At 42.1% G+C, this 20,504-nt stretch overlaps 1 protein-coding gene and 1 long non-coding RNA gene across 3 annotated transcripts in view; one reads left to right on the top strand and one right to left on the bottom strand.

The window, feature by feature from the left end:
- Nucleotides 1-20,504, bottom strand: part of FMN1 (formin 1) — a gene marked incomplete at its 5' end in the record, with an annotated part of 373,959 nt that overhangs the window by 334,400 nt on the left and 19,055 nt on the right. The gene's annotated exons all lie outside the window — the stretch shown is intronic.
- On the top strand, nt 742-18,679 carry LOC311522863. Of its 2 annotated transcripts, XR_014712197.1 has the most exons (5): nt 742-842; nt 10,242-10,354; nt 14,554-14,650; nt 15,793-15,846; nt 18,557-18,679. It is a non-coding gene; the product is annotated as an uncharacterized lncRNA (long non-coding RNA). The 2 variants fall into 2 exon arrangements; XR_014712198.1 differs by lacking the exon at nt 18,557-18,679 and having other exon boundaries at nt 15,793-15,882.

Here is a 20,504-nt window from a genome sequence, read left to right as displayed (position 1 = left end):
CCAAACAAGAAGCTTCACAAATATCACATTCATTCTATTTTCAACATTTGGGTGCCCGTGATTAACAAATATTCACTTCTCCTGAAGTAAATTTAAGATCTACCTATCTAGGAGGTACATATTGATGAAGGCCTCAAGAAACAACAATCACAATATTCACCAAACAAGTAGATACATGTTTTATTACCTACGTGAATTGTTAGAACCCTTCAAAGAGCCTGGGTAGCCTTGCAGCTGAATGAATGAATTCACAGCCACCCCACCCCTTTCCCCCTCTTATCTATTACAATCTGCCATTCTAAAAGGGGGATGAGGTCAGAAATGCAGGAAAATACTATTAGCCATTCACCTCCTGAGAGCTGAATAATACTTTTCATGGAACTCAGTAATTCATTCTGGAGGCAGTCATTTATATGTGCACAATGACCGGCTGATGATAATCCACACTCCCTTTTTCTCTCCTCTTTGTAAGAGAAGAGCATCTTAGTGACTAATACATATCACCAGGCAAAACACACCATGCTTTTTTCCGTTTCTGTTTGCAATTTTAACAAACAGCAATATTACAAAGGTCATCTAGAGACTCCTAATGTGTTGCAAAAGTATAACATTAATTCTACTTCCTTCTGACAGAGAATACCAGGAGAGCAGGTTCAAAGGAGAGCAGCTTCATTTGCCAGTGACTGAGGAGGGGGGCAGCATTTCTAGTGTAGAGCTTCCAAATGTTTCCAAAGCTGCCTCACATACTTTAGTGCTGGCAATGAGTATTTGTAAATATATGGCCTTATTTTCAAAAGAGTAATTTCTTGTTATGAAAGAAAATGTGAATATGCGGCATGAAGGTACAGTGAGTATTTCTTTACTGTTGTCACATGATGGGAAATACAGTCACATTCTTCTAACACTGAATAAGAACTTTATTAGAATAAGTAAAAACATTGTATCTAAAGGCATTCTGTCTCTGTGTACAGTACAGCCTCTGTCTTTAACCTTCCCTTTCATCTGATTTCCTGCTATGCATTTAAAGGAACAGTACATAAATCCTCAGCCCTTGCACAGAGTTGAGATGCTTTTTCAGATGGGATATGAGTGCATTTTCAGACAATATTGTACCTGAAGTATCATTCTAGATGACAGTGTTGTCTCTCAACAACATCAAGGGCTAGTCTTAAAATATTCATACTGGCTAATGCACAGAATACCCACTTTCCTTTATCATATTTTATAGCAGAGAGACAAAGTTGAGGCAAGAAGTCCATAGTTCAAACTGCATTCTGATTGTCTTGGCCAATTATTTATTTCTCTCTCTCTCTCTCTCCTCACAGCAGTCACCAAACCAAAAGATCAGTTGATTGAATGGTACTCAACATTTCCAAAAGCCAGGCTGCCCAACAGAATTCATTTTGGTTCGGCCAACCACATATTTGGGTTCTGATTGCTACCATAAGGGACAGAATTCCCCTTTGACTAAGGATGAACCACAAAAGAATACAGGATCAGCACAAAAGGGCAAGAGAAAATGACAGCATAAGCAAAGTAGAGCAGTATAGTTATTAAGTGGCACCACAGGATTATCTCAGATATCTCAGATATAAGGGCATAATCTGGAGAATCATGGCGAAAACCATATTCTTCATCTGAGCCTCCTTTTCTATCTGACCATTAAAGGGCAGTTTGTTCCCCTATACAGAGATGGATAGTACAGCTAGTATGGGAAAAGAGGGAAATTAATTCAAAACAGTTTATATTAAGAATGGATCATTGACATGACCATACTGGATGGGACTTGATTTCAGACTGATCCAGCGCTACTGTAATTTGTGAATGAATAAAAGAAAGTCCACTACAGAAAGGTTTAAGGATACAGATTTTTCAGAATGTATCTACTTAATATATACTAGAACCTATTTTTCCTGCATTTTCTTCCCATGTTTGATTTTCCCTTCTTTACTCCCCTTTCATACTGAGCACAGAGTGACCAAAATCTGGGGGATGGGAAGATGGTGAATATTGATTTTTAAATTTTCCATTCAATTTGCATGGAATCAATACTTCTACTTGATTTAATTATAGCCATGAGGGAAAATGTTTTTTAAAAGTTTAAATTTCAGTGTTGGCAGAGATACCCCCAAATTTTGGAGGGGAAAAAGTAGAAATGATCATTTTGTTGTTTAAACTGAATCATCTGGCTTGGAAAAAATACTATTGCCCAAAAACCAAGCAGGAGTGCTATTTGAGCAAGTAAAAAAATGTCAGGTTTTCTGCCCATCAGACAGCAACAACAGAGAATGGTAGAGGTGGACGTAGTGACATCAGGCACAGCAGCAGTGAACTCACAGTTGAAGGAATTGTGGCTGGATGTATTGTGTAGCAGTGGAGCAAAGAGGATGGAACTACCTCAGGGGCAGAAGATAAAGAAAGGTCTGAAGAGAGTAGTAGAACTGAGTGGCCCTCCAAGGAGGGACAAGATCACTCACTTAATGTTTTGGAGTCAAGAAAACAATGCTGCTGAGCCCCAGTTTGAGTGTGTTGTGCAATAGTGTTAAGATCAGTAACCTGTGGTGAATGGGAAGGGGAGAAGTTGGGTCAGGATTTTCAGCTATGTTCAAGAAATTTAAAGTTATCTTTACCTGTCCACAAACTTATCCTAAGTAGTAGCACATTTGAGGGGTAAACATTTTTGAGTCTCTAGAAGCAAAACTGGAGGGGGATGGAAAATCAGATCTGTTTGCGTGAAGCAGATATTAAACGTAGGGATACCAGATTCACAAGGCTACTGTACACCTTTGAACATAGTTTCAATGCTTTCACACCACACAATGGCCTGATAAAGAACTGACCCCTTATAAAATAGGTACCAAGTAAGGAGAAAAGGTAGACTGCCCTAGGTCAGTGGTTACCCCTAAAATTATACTTAAAGAACATGAATAATTTAGTTGTTAATCTGTTAGGAAGAGGCTGTCAATGTCTAAATATTGATTGAGTAAACTGTCAACTTTGTTATAATATTGAAACCAACTGTAGGAGAACAGTGAGATTTCTTTTTGAACTTAATTTTGCGGAACATTTTTGGTCAAGCTAGTGTGTGGTTGACGTCACAAGATCTATCTGTGTATACAGCAACACTAGTAAATTAAAGTCATTCTCAGCGAAACTTCAAAAGAAATTACAGAATCTCATCTATAGCAAACCTTTCTAAAAGCTAAAGTATTCTATTATGAGAAAGAAGAAAACATTCTTCGTTATGTAACTGGCTTTTTTTATTGGCATTAGTCAACTCTGGCAGAGCAAAACAAAGCTTTAGACTTCCAAGTCCTAAGAAGTAGTCTGCTCAATTCACTTAAAAATATTTCTGCCGTTCAATTCATTTTTGCAGCTGTGCCATGCAATTATATTACATGACTCAGGAACGGATAACTGTATCCTTTGGCAGCTCAAGAGCTAATTAAAAAGTGGTTCGTTAATGGAGTGGATGTTTGCCACTGGAAATTACTTTTCCTTGACATGCAAGTATACAGATGTAAATCAAATACCAGTTACTAGTACATTATAGTGATCTTGAGCCTATGAGCATTACATGTTTTCCTTAAAAAAATAAGTAAATAAAATAACTTAGGAAGTGTTGGAAACTATTAGAAAAACTTCACATTTCATCCAGTTCTGGAAATCATCTCTTTCCAAGGCAGCACTTTAAAGGTTAATTGTGCTTAAGTGTTGTCCTGAATAGGGATGCTTTCCTGATCTGAGACCATAGTGACTAACATATCACATGGAATAGGACTTAACATTGCATGAAACAGTGATGTGGATAACTTTATTTTGTATCTCCAAAAATGAACCTACATTCTTTTTTAAATATTTCATTTTCAACATGTAGATGCCAAGGAAGTGAAGTAACAGATAAAATTGCTTTCGTTTTTCATATTTTCCTTATAATAGCAACCTTGCTAAATATCTGTGCAACTTCCATACATTAGGCAAAGAGTTCTAAATTTACATTGGACTCCTGCCCTATACTTTTCTCCATCAAAGGAGAACAATTCGTTTCACTCCATCAAATTTCTTATCAGAATAAGGAAGGGGGAAAGTGGTTCAGTGGAACGGGGACAGTTAAAGTCACTTTGCAGAAAATCCCAACATGCTCTATTAAGTTTTGTGGTTAAAAGTTAGCTAAAGTTAGGGCCTTATTGCACTGACTTACAGCAGCTGCTAATAAGTTTTTCCTCATCTAATTTTATTTCATTATTCAAAACAGATCTAGTAGTTAAAGGAAAATTATATATGATTAACTATGAAATCTGTGTGTGGTGTTTATAGTGAAATGACATTAATTTCTTTAGAAATAGCACATATTTGCAGATACAGTGAAAAAATTACACTTGATCAGATTAGAAAATTAATATGGATATGCTGGCATTTGCCTAAGCAGTGTGCAGCAATGGATGAGCTTCTTGACAGTGTACAGAAAGAGCAAATTTTCATTTTTAGGACTGTGAATTAATAGGGATTATAAAGGACCAAAATGTATGCGAGATTCTCGAGTACAGGTCAGAATAAACGATGAGTAATTCTAGTAACCGCATTACAAAGAACAGCATACCCTATTGAAAGGTAATATCCAGATTAATTTAGATTAGTTAATGTTTTTAAAGCTTTTGCAACAGAAGCAGACTAACACTACTGTTGCTGTGGAGCTAATGCACCTAAAAATCATAACTGCCACATGCTGCAAAATTCCAGAAATTTAAATAAATTGGCTTTAGTCACTGAATTTAGATTCATACTCTTAACTGAAAGCGTAGAACCATGTTTTTCAATAACATGCAGGTAGCTGGGTTGGGGGATGAATTTGCTTGTAACAAGAAGGGAGAAGCAAGAGGTCTTAGGGAGGGCATCAGAGAAGCAAAACGGCAGAGAAAGCAAGGCTGACAGTTGAATAAGTAGAGATTAAAGACACAAAAGAAGGGGGAGGGGGGGACATGTCTGGAAGCCCCATAACATGCTGCAAAAGGGATTGGGGTGGAAAAGGTCTCTCTGACTCTACCAGCCATAAAAGCACAAATGTTATGCACATAGATCTTGCTTTTCAGTAGTCCAGTGCAGGCAGGTCCGAATTCCCACAAACATTCAGCTCATTCTGCTTAAACATTCCATGCTGAGCTGCATTTGCACAGCTAACAGCAACTTCAGTGGGAGTTACAAGAGCTGAGGACAGAGTTTGGTCCTCAGATGGCAGAGTTATGATTTTTAAATGGCTTAGTTCTTATGAAAACATTATTGTAAGGGTACATTTACACAGGGCTGGGAGTATGCTTCCCAGCTTCGGTAGAAAGACACATGCTGTCTCGCCTCAACCTGGTGCACGAAAAATACCAGTGTAACTGAGGTAGCAGTTTGGGCTAGCCACCCGAGTACATATACACGGGATCTGGGTGGGTATGTACTCATGCAGCTAGCCTGCACTGCTACCCATGCTATCCCTGGCTATGCTATTATTTTCAGTTCACTAGCTCAAGCAGTCTAGCCAAACTGGGAAGCCTGCCTCCAGCTGTAATGAAGAGGTACCCTAAGTGAAATTAATTAAGGTTAAGGAATAAGGAAAGGAACATAGTAAGATCTTGACAATATATGAGTGGTAGAAATATGATGAGAGGTTTTTTCCCCTTAGGTTATTTAATAATTGAACTTTAAAAATATATTTTTCCATAGTCTGGGTACAATTTCCTTTTGCAAGACTGCTATGGGATACAATAGTTTCAATGGATTCAATTGTAAATTGGACAGTCCTTAACCCAGTGATGAAAACATGTCTTTTGCTAAATCCTCTAATGGATATTGGGAACAAACTCGTAAATCAGATTCAAAGTGCTCTCCACTTCTTGCCAACATCCTCAGCTAAAAATGTAAAAAGAGCTGCTCCTATCTTTCTCTGTATGCTGTATATGTTAACTTGAAGGCTGAGAAGAATTTTTCTGGCATACATGACAGAGAGATGCTTCTCAACCTAGAAAAAGACATCAGAAAATGCTAAGCCTGGGCTCTCCCAAAATCTAGATGGAGGTGGAATTGGTTAAATGTTATCCAGTTGCCTTAAAATAAAAGGTTCTGGACAAAACTTTCAATTCTTTTGAGGAGGAGATGAGAAATATGGGTTCCTTATATTATTATAGTCAGCTTCTTTGCTAATCCACAGAGGGCAGAAAAACCCTGAAGATGGATTAAGACAGTTTTATAAGTAATACAAGTAGATTTTTTTTTTTACAGCTTGAAAGATAGAGGAAAAATACGGAAATGGAACTTAGCCTATTGAACCAAACTCAAGGACATTATTAGGAGGCTGAGCACTAGAAAAGGAACAGACAGAACAATTCAGGAAATTAAGTGCATGTTATCATATTACTTGGGAAATCTGGATAGATGGAAAGAATTTTTGTGCTTGCACATTAAGCAGTACCCCAAGTTAGTGGCAGTGAGAAAGGAACAATTTGTTCTTGGGAAGGTATGTGATGATACTGATCTTGTTCATAATATGTAAAACGATAGCTTTGCAGAGGGTCAGTTTTCAAGACTGTCCATAAGCCTTTAATTCAGAAATGAAGTGATTGATGGGCCAGTCCACTAAGTGGATATACAACTGGTTAAGCAACCACCACTAAAGAGTAACTATTAACTGAATGATGTTGGATTGGAGGAAGGTCTCAACTGGGATTCCACCGGGATCAGTTCTGAGCCTGGTGTTGTTTAACATCTTTATTAATGATGAGGATGTAGGTATAGAAAGCATACTGATCAAATTTACAAATGATACTAAGCAGGGGTGGGGGGTTGCCAATACTTTTAAGGACACTCCTGAACCCCCAACCACTCAGCCCCAGCCCTGACCCAGAGTCCGCACCCCCAGCCCAGGGCTTGTACCCCCTCCTGCACCCTAACCCCTGCCTCAACCCACAGCACCCTCCCACACTCTGAATCCCTTGGCCCCAGCCTGGAGCCTCCTCCTGCACCCCAAACCCCTTATGCCCAGCCCCACCCCAGAGTCCTGACTCTGACACCCCAATCCATTGCCTCAACCTGCAGCCCCCCTCCCACACTCCAAATCCCTTGGCCAAGCCCCCCTCCTGCACCCCAACCCTCTCATCCCCAGCCCCACCCCAGAGCCCACATCCCAGTTAGAGCCCTCACCCCTCCCACACCCCAACCCCAGCCCAGTGAAAGAGCGAGCCACCAAGGGAGGGGGGACATGTAGTTAGCAGGGAGCATGGCCTCAGGAAAGGGATGGGGCTAAGGTGTTCAGTTTTGTGCAACTAGAAAGTTGGCAATACTACATGGAAGGAGTGTGTGGTGGTAGAAACAGGGTGCTAGAACATGGCTAATAATAAAATACTTAGCACTTATATAGCATTGTTCAGTCTTTATAAATGACTGCGTTACCAGGAGGAACATGTTCCCCGAGAGCAAAACTTGCTAGTACATAATGTTTCATGTTCCAGATGACCAGAAACAGGAATATATACTTGAATACATCTATCTTAGAGAGAGTTATCAAGCAGAGACAGACCATTGATAAGCTAATGAATTAGATGTTAAATTTCACATGTGGCTAGTTCTTAAAAGCGATACTCAAGATATGAGTTGTAGAGTCTTGAGGCAGGGGTTTGAAGGAAGGTTAAATTAAAATCATATGCAGTTTTAAAAAAATGCTATTCACCTATGAACAGTAAGTTTTAAGTTTCATGATTCCCAGCAGCATGAAGGCAGTAGGTATTTTGTTTATCCTTCAATTTTTCCTCTCTCTCTCCCCCCTTTTTGTTTCTCCTTGTTTGGTCTTCTTAAATTAAAAACCAAGGAATGTAAAAGCAAAGCAAAAAAACAAACAAAAAAAGACTACAATAAATGCAAAATCAAAAATCTTATTGTTGCAAATACAAATATATGAGTCAAAAAATGACAAAAGTTAACATTGAAACATCAGTATTGCCAACCATCAGAGATCAAAAATCATGAGTTAAAAAAAATTCAAATCATGTTTTTAACTCCTCTCTACGCCTCCAAAGTCTGTGTGATAATTTCAGTTTGAAAAACCTTTAATGCACACACACAAATTCACACTTCTGTGACTCTTCAGAGGGCGACTTCACTTACTCTTTCCTCACCTCTAAGGCAGGGGTACTACCATCCATTTCCTATTACTGTTTTGACGCAGCAGCAACACTTCTGTCTCTAGCTATCCCAGGGCTTCTTCTGTGCTCTGGTCCCAGCAGCACCACTTTCCAACTCCCCTTGTCCCTGCCTCCATCTGCACCAAGACCCTCTCTGTGCTATAGGGCCATATATGAAGGCAAGGTTCAGTGGCAGAGCAGGTCTGTGACTTCAGCTCTGAGGCTCTCACACAGAGTTCTGCCCACATGTCCAGCCATGAGAAATCACAGAATCAGAGGAGCTTCTCACTACATTATGAAAGCTCCTCCTGCAGGCTCCAAACCCCAGCGTCTCACAATCAGTTCACAGCAATTGTTAATACTGCCTTCCTCTGGCTGCTGAGAGGGAACTCTCCTGCCCCACCACTACCCCCAGGCATGGGGGACCTGCCATTCTATCCTCTGCATCCCCTCAGTCTCCCTCCCACCCCCAACATCTCCTTGAATCCCATGTCACAAGACTGACATGGGTGGTCTTACTTAGTGGTTAGAGCAGGAATCAGTCCAGATGATCAAAGCAGGAGTTTGGCCTAGTGCTTAGGACAAGAGTCTGTAGCCAGGAATCAGAGGTCAATCAAAGCCAAGGATCAGAACTAGTTTACCTGGATTGAGGCTAGGCAGGGGCAAGGTTGGGTGCAAGGTAGGATCAGGGCTGGTTCCAAGACAGGAGCAGGACATGAACAAACCTGGAACAAGGCAGGAGCAAGGCTGGGAACAAGCAGGCACAGGAGCTATTACAAATGTGGGCAAATGCTTTGAGTAGCAAGTGCCTTGCTGCTGGGCATAGGAGCTGGCTGCGGGGATCAGCAGACCTATCAGGCAGTCTAGTTAAATCAAGCTCAGTTAGGGCCATCTATGCTCATTAGACTCCTCTGGGTTAAGCTAGCAAGTTGCTGGCTAGCTTTGGGCCCTTACTCCTGACATCCTGCTCCATCTCATTTTCCTCATTCACCTTTCACAGTGTCTCTGCTGCTTCTCACAGTCCGTGTCCTGTCTAGCCCTATGAACCACAGAGTGGCATCCATTTTGCCTGTGGGCATTGCTGCAATCTCCTTGAAACAGTGGAAGATGGAGCCAACTTAATTAACGTCAGCTTCATTTCCACATGCAGATACATTGGAGGGATATGGTGGTCATCTTGCTGGCTTCAATCCCACTAACAGTAATAGAAGATGGTGACCGTTTGAATAAGAAAATTTATGTGTTAGTAGCCTTTCATCATGTTTTCATGAGATAGGTTAAAAACCCCAAAATCCCTAGCTCAAAAATGGAAATAATATTTTCATCAGTTATTGAACATGAATAATCAAGTTGGCCCAGCTGTCCTTGAGACCATCAATTGTGAAGGAGGAGAACACATATTGGAAGCAGAAATTTAAGTTGCAGTCAGGTCCCTGAAAAACAGTAGAGTATCTCGTCCATATGGTATATTGCTTGAAGTGTTAGAACATAGTGGAATAGACATGGTCAAATTATCCTCTGCAATTTATTTAACCTCATCTGGACTCAGGGTGAAGTTTGGCAATGCTCAATTATTCTTCCACTGATTAAAAAAAGGGTGACCAGACAAATTGCAATAACTTTAGAGGAATTGGTCTCATAAGCATTCCTAGCAAGGTACTCTGTAGAGTGGCTTTTGGGTAAATAATGAAGAGCAGAAGAAGTCCTCTAAGTCACAAGCTGGGTTTAGATTGGGACAGTCCACTGTAGATCAGATTTTTTTTTCCTGAAATCTTAGGCACAGAGTTCAATGCACCCCTATTTTGCACATTCATTGACTTTATCATAATATTCAACTCCATTAACAGAGGTTTTGTGGAAAGTACTCAAGCAGTACAGTTTTAGCAATAAGCAGATTCAAATAGTGCAGTCTGTATAGCATTGCTTGGCATGCAGTAAAACTGAACGGTGGTTGGAAGTAAAAATAGTGAGGTATACTCACCAAAAACCTTTTTGCTTTATACTTATAAAAACATGTTGGCTAACTCTCTCCATAACTTGTCCCAATATCATACATCAATCTTACCAATCTTGACTTTGCAGATGATATCATAGTAATGCCCGCAGAGGAATACAATGAAGAAGCATATACCAAACCATATACAACAGCCAGAGAATGGGGATTAAGAATGAATGAGCAAAAAACCAAATCAAAGGTAAAAATAAAAAAAAAATAAATAAAAAATCAAGCAGCAAACTAAACTAATCATTGATGATGTTGACCGCTTCTGCTATTTGGGTTTCACCATAACACACGACACCCGTGATAAAGGTGATATTGTCAAGCTGATAGCCACTGCCAGCAGAACATTTGCATGCCTGAATAAAAGCATTTGGAACCTCAAATCAGTGTCCATGATTGTTAAAACCAGAGTATATACAATGCCTATTGTAACCCTGTTACTTCATGGTTGTGAAACATGCATATTGACAAAGCATCTCGAGCAAGAGTTGCAAACATGAAATGACGTGTCTGTACCACGAGTGTTATAAGGCTAGATAAACTAAGAAATGACATTCATAGAAGAGTGAAAGTGCAGTGCATGACTAGTCATCAAAAGATGTCAGGTGCAATGGTTTGTTGCTAGAATGACCCCAAACCAATTGCCTACAATTATTCTCTATGAACGAGTGCATGGTGAGAGGTCCCAGATGCCCAAAGAGAGTGTTATAACACAGTAAAAGCAATTCAGACAATGCCTCTCCCCTCCCCCCAAAATAAGCTCAAATGGCAGCTCAAATCAGATGTGAATGGAATCTGCTTATAACTTCAGCCCTAACCAACTTTGGTGTTGGAAAAAAGATGAAGAAAATCACTTGAGTCACGATAAAATCATGAGAGCTGACAATACTAATGTTACATGCTTTGTGAGCAAGTTAAGTCATATTTCTGATGGATAGCTCATTAAATGTAACTTGTTCAGTTTTTGAAGGGCTAAGAGCACTCATTTAGATTGTCTCCCTTCACATCAGGGCCATCCTTACCCAGACGCAAAGTATGCAGCTGCGTAGAGCACCAGGAAATTTGGTGCCCCAAATTTCCTGCTCGCTGCTCCAGCCCCTGTGCCACCTCTTCCCCATGGCCCCCACCCCAGCCCAGCCCCGCCCCCACTCCAACCCTTCCCCTGAGGACTGCTAGCTCCCAGCTGTGCCATCGGTGAGTGTTGAGGGGTGGTTCCGCCCCCCCACCCCCAAAGCCTGGGGAGCATAGTGGAGCAGGCTGGGGCCGGGTCGCTCCACTTCCCGCCACCCCGTGAGTGCGGGGTCGGGTCCACCCTGCACTCACAGTGCGGCGGGAAGTGGAGCGACCGGGCCCCAGCCCCAGCCTGCTCCGCTCTTCCGGCTCCTGCTGGGGGGGGGCAGTTTCCACCCTGCCCCGCAAGCCTGCTTCCGCTCCCCATGCAGAAGCCTGGGGCCATACACAGACACACCACCATAGGTGTCAGGAGCTGCATAGGGCACCAAAATGACTCAGGATGGCCCTGCGTCGCATGGTCAAACCTCAACTCCCAAAACATCTCCCTATCCCAATCTCACCCATCTCTTAACAGTGGCAAGTTACCAGTTCCCAGTATCCATGGAAACCAGCTATATTCTATATGGAGTTACTATTCAATCTGCTCAAAAATTTTCCATTGAAACTTTTGTTGGAAAATTGCATTTTCAGTTAAATGAAAGTTTCCATAGAAAATATGATTCATTAAAAAATGCACTTTTGTCTGAAAAACAAACCCCCCAAAACTGATGGGTTCCCCCCCAGAATATGGATATTTGGGGAAGGGGGATTGTAAAAACAGTATTTTTTTTCCCCTTTGCTGTCTTCACATTTTCAATTTTTTGATGAAAAATTACATCTTCCCTAGCAGGAGTGTAACGGGGTGAGACTCACCCCTGCAGCACCTCTTGCTGGTCTCTCAGGGAATTAGCTCTTCCAGCCTCTGGAGCACCCTCTGCAAGCCCATGTCCTGCTGCCGCTGGCCCCCATATCCCTCCCAGACCCCAGTGCCCCTTTCCCTGGGGTGCTGCCCCCTGGCAGTGCCCTACAGTCTCTGGGTCTCCCCTCCCCAACATTCCCACCTCACCTCAGTCTTTGGCTACTGCCCAACCACCATCTAGCCCCCATTCACTGGGGTAGACTGCAGTGTATAAGCCAATCATCACAGGCAAGGGGGGTTTGGACCTGCTGCCTCCACCTACCCATGGGCTATCCCCTGCAATCCCAGTACCTATCTTAGGCCATCTGCCAGGCCTGCAGCCTTGGGCTTTTCCAGTCTGGAGCCTCCCAGCTCCTCTGGCCTTCCCCAGCCCTGCTTCACCTTAGGTACCCACATATACTCCACAGCAGCCAGGCCCTTCTCCCCCCAAAAAGCAAAGAGAGACTCTATCTGCTCCTGTCCCACTGTCCTCTTATAAGGGCCAGCTGAGCCCTGATGGGGGCGTGGCCACAGCTGAGCCTGCTTCTCCCAATCAGCTTAGGAACTGCTTGGTCCCAGTCACAGCCCTCTCTTGGGCTGTTTTAAGCCCTTTAAAGCTGGAGTGGGTGACCACCCCGCTACAAGGGGATAATAAATTTTCTCACCAGCGTTAGTTACTATACTCATCACAAGCAACATAGTCAAGTTTAAACTGTAGTTATAACTTCCAGCTTTATGTCTGATGGGTTGGGTTTTTGTTTTTTTGTTTTAATTTATAACCGTAAATTTGCATTAACATACATTTGAGCATTTAGTTTAAAAATGTATGGTGTCCACAATTGAATAATATAGTTTGTGTACTACAGTAGCATAATTTTCAATAAAATGTTTTCAGCATGTAACCCCCAAGGAGATTACATAGATTCCTAGGACTCTGTCTGCTGGCAGCTCAGGGAGAGGCACACTGTCCCTAGTAGGGAGGGGGAGCCAAGGCAGACACAGAGTCTGCTTGGCAATCAATAGGGAGTGAGATGCCCCTCCCAGGGAGAAGCCATTTTGTAGCGAGTCTGGAGCCAGTGAGGGAAAGGGCAGGATTGGCTGTGTAGGGAGCTGGTGAGTCCCAGGCTTGCATGCAGGGTTCCCCCTGAGAACAGGCCTCTAGGGACCTGACAGTAGATACCTCATTTGGGTTTTTCCTTCCCCACTGATGATTCCCAATTTGTAGCATTGGCTGGGAAACTTCCCAGCCAGGCTGAGTTTGTACTCCAACTCCCTAGGTGAGACCAGTCACCACGTGGTCAGCTCTGCTCTGTCCGCTAGTCCAGGGAAGCTGCCGGCTGAGTGTGTGACTGGACACTGGGCTAGGAGGCTACAGTTTGGATGTTAGTGGAGTTGTATAACCTACACCTTTAGCCCTGCACCCCTTTGTGGTGAGGGGAAATCCTGGGACTGATGCAGCCTGATTCCTGCCTCAGGAGGATCCCTGCCAGCAGAGAGTAGCCCCTCTGCAGTGACGGAGGAGTCCAGAGTCATCTTTGAACCTGAGGATCATTCATGGAGTTTGTGAATGCACTATCTTTTAGTTAGTTAGGGAATTTGTTTTGGGGACCCCCTATTCCCTGAAATGTGTCCTCAAGCCAGGGAGTAAGGGTTTGGGGATTTTATAACCTACTGCATATTACATCTGTGGAGGGATTTACCACCTTCTCCCACTTGTGAGTCCTTTGGGCTGTACTGAACCCAGTTAGCCACGCTGCTAAACCACTGCAGAGAAGAATTTTGTGGTTATAGGTCATCAAGGGCCCCAGCAAAAGTACGCGTACCAACAGGACACCAATTTTACATTTGCTACATCAAGTCATGGGTATTTTCAGTGTGGTCACCAGTGACCCTAAAAATAGTGTTTTACCCTATTATGTTGTATTTGTCTCCTGTTTAATATAATTAATGTGTTTGTGTTATTTCTTGGAAGTCTCCAACTATCTGGTAAGTAAGTGGGGATTACTCTGTAATTAGAATTTTCCACCCAAGCTGCCCTGGTGACCCTGCCAGGAAGGAGCGAGGGGGGCACCGCCAAATAATTTCATAGGAAAAAAAGAAAGAAGATACACCCCATTTTAGGTCACAAAAAAGCAACTGATATTTAACAGATAGTGATGGTTATATAGTAAAAATTGTCCTGGATCCAGAAGGGTGAATAATATACACATAAGAAATTAGGAAACCTCACAGTCTCCCCCAAACAAAGATTCGAATCCATATTGTCATTATAAAATATGCTACCATTTCAGAAAGATATGAAAAATATGTTTAAAAGCAAAAAATTTTAAACTTATTTTAATAATATCCCTCTGAATATAACAGCTTCCTCATCTTGTGTTTATGAACCAGTTGCCATTTAGGCTACATTTTAAAATAGATTTCGTTTTTTTTTTTCATAGATATCTGTGATGCTGGCAGACCAGATGCCTGCTCACACCATGGCCTCAATGAACACTGAGAAACGCATAGCTGGAAACCACACTGGCTCACCTGTGTGTTAGTATTGTTAAAATAGGCATTGGATTTACAAAAATGTGTTTAGACTTTGAAATGCTTGTGAGTTGCTGCATGCATTAATCTCACTTATAATATCTGTATTCCATGTTATAAGGTTATATTTAAATGTTTGCTCTAAATTGTAACCAAGTCAGGAGAGCAGTATTAGCAAGTGTGAAATGCTAGCTTACCATAGGAGGTGTCATCTCCTCTCCAACAGAAGAAGGCCCATAGACATCAGACAAGCCAGCATGGAACATCAGTAGACAAAAGACTTTGTCGATTGCTCCCCCCCCACCCCCACGAAGAGGGAACACACACAAACACTCGAGCTCTGGGGGAAGGGAATAAAAATCCCTGTCAGGAAGAAATCGTTATCCCTATGTTGGGGACACTGGGCATGGCCACTAGGTAACTCGAGGGGATGGAAGACCACGAGTGTCGATGAAGCCCCCTCGCACTAGGCCCAAGTGACCTTGCCCCCTCCCCCGCCTGGAGGCACTCACAGCAGTTATGCTGAGGATCTGCAACAATATGTTGCAAAGTGAGACTGTCTGAAACTAAACAAGACCAGACAGGGCAGATATGGCAAAACAATGCTGAACAAAGCAGCTTTATATATGGTTTAACAGATGATACAAAGAAAAAGGGAACTAGCTGGTATCTGGATTGGCTGGCTATATGGATACTTAGGGCAGCTTGCTATTGGATAAGTATGCTGAAGAAAGGATGTATAAAAGTTTGTGTAACTTCCTGCTCTGTGTACAGGATTTGAGGTGAATATCTCCCTGTACCATATTGAAGCTTCAAATAAAGTTTTCTGCTTCTCCACCCCATTGTGATTATTGGGTGACGCATACCGGGCAACGAACCTTGCTGTTGCTTGCCTCGGGCACTTTGTGCCGGCAACACCTATGCTACTTGGACTTCACGGAGAGTGCAAGTCTTCTAAGCATAAATGAGGGATCCCTGGCTGTTAAGCTTGGGTTAGTCCTAAAGGACATATAGAGCTTGCACATTACAGCAGCTTCTGTTACTTGTTGACACCTATGACTGTAACTCATTTGTGCATGATTTCTTCTTTAACCTTGTAAAAAACTAATTTTTTTCCTAGTTAATAATATTTGGTTAATTTATTATAGGATTGGCTGCAAGCATTGTCTTTGATGTGAGATCTGAGGAACAACTGACCTGGGGTAAGCGACTGGTCCTTTGAGACTAAGAGTAACCTGAATAATTATTGTGATTTTTGGTGTAGGGGACCATCTATCATACCAGCAAGCTTGCCTGGGTGGCAAGATAGACCAGAGTACCCAAGGGGACTGTCCATGACTCCACGTTAAGTTGTTATAGTGCTTGAGGAGGTTCATACTTGGTTGACAAAATGTAAGTATGGAACACACGCAACCAGTTTGTGCCCTGCTTTTTAACAGTGTGCCCTGAGTTTGGCACTGATGGTTGTGAGCCACTCCAGACAGCTTGACAGCTTGACAGTATCCACCACTTTTGTACTATGTAATACATTTGTTTGTTAAATTATTGTATGTTAATATGCAAGGTATAGAAATAAGTTTAGAGATCAGCTTTGGCATACATTTAATTTATTGTAATTTTGTACAGACTGGTGAACACACTTAGTCCTGAATACAGATGGGTCCTTGTGGTATGGTGCTAAGAGGCTGGGCAGCTTAACTGTTAGGACACCTTACTTCCAGTCTTTGCTTTTCTGGCAGAGGTGCCTGGTTCCTCACCCAGACTGGGAACCGTCGGGCCTCCACTCATATCTGGGCCTCAGCCCTTAATGGAGTGCGGTAGGGGTGGCCAGGGCCCTCCCTGTCCACGGGTCCCAGTCCAGGGCCCTGTATGTAGCAACATTAGCAAGATCCTCCTGGCAGAGAGTCCAAGTCAACTGCCCAGGGCTGTTTCCTACCTTTGTCCCTTCAGTTTGGGGCCTGGCCCCTATAGTCCAAAACAGTCTGTATTGGCTCACCTGGAGTGGTACTCCATTGTGGACCTTTAGCAGCATCCTGTCATGGCCTTATTCCCCCTGGGTGGGATGGATGTAAAGTTGGAGGGGGCCTAGCCCCACAGTGTCCTTACAGTCTAATACCACACTTCACTCTCTGCATTGGCTGCAGGTATAGCGGGGCAGGGCTAGCTGGGCCTATAAGCTCTCTTTAACCTTCTCCTGCTGCTGTGAGGTTTCTCTGGTCCTTCACAGCCCCTTCCAGAAATGAATGTATCTAATGTGAGAAACAAGGCTGGGTTCCCTCACTTGATGCCATTTTAGACCAGTGTAATTCCTTTGACTTAAGAAGACTTCTTGGTTTACAGCGACACACATGAGAGGAGATTCAGGCCCACATGCTCTAACAGCCAGATGGTGCACCCCTTATTGTGGTGGACAGTTACACACATAAGTAGCTCCATTGACTGTAAGGGGTCTGCTCACTCTTGCAGTTGTAAGTACTGCTTACCAGTGAGACTAAGCGGTTCACAATCTGGCCATAAGTGAGAAGGAAATAATTATCAAAACATGAACACTTATTTATGAATTCTGCAGTCCCCCTTTACCCTAATACCATCAGTAATTTGTTAATTCATCCTACTTAAATGCTGTGTCAGCTACATTAGACCATCTCTACCTCATTATGTAGCTTTTTGGAATTAATAAAAATGGAGGAATAAGAGCTGCTTTTATAAAAGCAGAACCTTTAATTGTTTCCACAATTTAACTTTGCCACTGACACTCTCTGTCCTGTTAAAATTCCAACAGGAAGAAAAAAGGTATTTCTAGAACATCATGAGGTTTGCTAACAACTTTCTCTGGATGGTAGGAGAAGCTGCAGAATAGCAGTGTTATAAGCAACATTAACACTATCTCCTGGTTGGAAATCTGCAAGGTTAGGAAGCCATGGAGAATGGCTGTTCCCCATTTCTTACTCAGAATCTGTGAAGCCATGTTTGCAAGAGGCTTCTGTGGATTCTTGGGGTGAAACACACCCCTGAGCTAACACTTGCCTTTCTCTCTATCTCATCACAGTTACCACACCATTCTGCTACCTTCTATCCCAGGGATCAGGAACCTCTGGCCCACGGCCCATGAGGGTAAGTTCCCTGGCAGGCCAGGCTGGTTTGTGTACCTGCTGCATCCGCAGGTTTGGCCAATCACAGCTCCCATTGGCCGCGTTTTGCCACTCCAGGCCAATGGGGGCTGCAGGAAGCGCTGAGTGATGTGCTGGCTGCCGCAGCCCGCGTTGGCCTGGAGAGGCTAACCACAGCCAGTGGGAGTTGTGATCGGCCGAACCTGCAGACGCAGCAGGTAAACAAACCGGCCTGGGCTGCCAGGGGGCTTACCCTGGTGGGCCACGTGCCAAAGGTTGCTGATCTCTGTTCTATCTTCAAAAGTAATGGGGAATATCCAGTCTTATATTATAATAGCCAGTATAAAGTGACAACATTCAATATGATCTCAGAGCTTGTATGCAAAGAAGTGTGGAGACTTACTAGAAAACCTACCTCCAGATTGTACATACAGGTTAATACCTCCGATATGGTATTCTGTTGTATCAAGTTACAACAAAAATGATCCTACATAATAGATGCAGAAACAAAATCTAACTCCAAAACAGGAAAGAATTCTGAAGAATCCCAGAAAGCCAAATGATTATGAGTCCTAGTTTGGAAAAAAACAAACTACTATAAAAAAAAAACCCGAGTAGTAAATTAATATTTAGGGTAGCATTAATTTACTATTGGCAAAACTACACACAGTTGGGATTTATTACTGTTTATTGCTGTTGACTCCGCTAAGCCAATGCAGCTCTGGGGATGTGAGCTGGATTCTACTGCAGCTCGCACATCACCAAGAGAATCGTCAACTAAGTTCTAGTTTTTGTTTTGCAGATTTTTGTTGTTGACTATGGTGGTAGAAGTACATGCGACAGAAGGGGCCTACCTGGCCTTTCAGATTCTAGGATGAACTTACAGATGTTGACAGTCAGGAAAATTATATCTTCACTTGTAAACTGAGTACATTTGATATGGAAATCACTGACAGACTATTAAAAACAGAAATGCAGAATGCCTTTTTCCACCAACTTACTTTTCATAATAGAACCACACTGATGTATAAAGTTTTTGTTCCATAAGTATTTGAAGTAACGTAGAAGATGTTATATATATATTTTAAAGTTTTGTTCTCCTGAATACCAGAAAATACAGGGTCATTGTGCACTTACAGAGCCAAAACTATCCATTAAATTTTGTTCACAGTGACTTTTTGTTTTGAATCAGCTAAAGTTCTAAACCTCTAAATCATGGACAGATATAAAATAAACTACTACAGATCACTTAGGGTTGGTCTCCACTACTGGGGAGATCAACACTGCTGCAATCGATGAAGCAGGGATCAATTTAGCGGGTCTAGTGAAGACCCACTAAATCGATAGAGTGCTCTCCAGTCAACCCCAGTACTCCAGCTCTCCGAGAAGAGTAAGGGAAGTCGACCAAAGAGCATCTCCCATCAACTTGGTGCAGTGAAGACATCGGGATAAGTGAGTCTAGGCTACGTCAACTCCAGCTATGTTATTCATGTAGCTGGAGTAGCATAATTTAGGTCGACTTACCCCCGTAGTGAAGACAAGCCATTAGAGTAACACTAGCGGATATGTTTCAGAGTAACAGCCGTGTTAGTCTGTATTGGAGGAGGTATTTTTTCATATTCTCTGTGTATAAATAAAGTCTGCTGCAGTTTCCACGGCATGCATCCGATGAAGTGAGCTGTAGCTCATGCTCAAATAAATTGGTTAGTCTCTAAGGTGCCACAAGTACTCCTTTTCTTTTTTACTAGCGGATATGACTGTGATACAGGTATAATGCTTCCATGCTGTTACTCATGCAAGTATCAAGGCAAGCTTTATACCGTATTGTAATATCAAGCACTACAAACTGCAAACAAAAGCACTTTCCTTTGTAACACTTCCATAAAGAGGGAGGAAAGGTCAAAATTGGTATAAAAAGCACCGAAGTCTTTATCGTATATATTAAGATGTAGATATTATCCTTAGGTACAGCCCAGAGTAAGCAGCAATATGGTATATTACACCTCCCCTCACGGAACTGTGACTTAGAGTACCTCCCCTGCTCCCCTCTTGTTCTGGGGAGAAATAATTTACTGCAGCCTTTGAAAGGATGCTGCTTACTTCCCCTGCCATGTATCCAGACAGTTCTCCCCCAGTCTCTGCCTCTTCACCACCACCTTGTTCTCTATGGGGAGCACCCAGAGAACACACCCTGCACAAAACCCAGACCCATACTGTGGGGAACCCTAATGCAGTCATATGGTGGGGATGAGCAGCATAACGGCTAGTCACAATCCAACCCTAGATGGAAAAAAAAGAAGCTTCTCACAACTTAGACAATGAAACCATCTGTTTGGATTGTCAGAAACTGTATTATAGTATTAGGTATAGTGTAATGTATGTGCTTTTAAATAACATTCACTACTTAGATGTATTATTTAATTGTTTACATCTTGTTTAATGTAGTACACATTAAATTAAGCCCTTTTAAAATAAAATATTTACATTCAATTTACAAATATTTGCAAAACATACTAATGTTACATATCAATTCATCATTCATGATACATAAATTAGAAAAAAATTCTACATTTGAAATTAAGTATTCACATTCTACTCTTGTAATTTAGCCAAGAATAGGGAACATTTTTAATAGGAAATATGCAGAATTTTTCTCAAACAATATGAAAAGTCAGATTTGGCTATTCTGGTAAATTTAATAAAACATGCTTTTCCACTTCATTAAAACAGAGGAGAGAGAAAAATAAACA

This window comes from Lepidochelys olivacea (assembly GCF_965140295.1).
Source record: "Lepidochelys olivacea isolate rLepOli2 genome assembly, chromosome: 6".
Taxonomy (NCBI): domain Eukaryota; kingdom Metazoa; phylum Chordata; order Testudines; family Cheloniidae; genus Lepidochelys; species Lepidochelys olivacea.
Note: the sequence above shows the minus strand (reverse complement) of the source record. Positions and strands in the feature narration are given on the sequence as shown.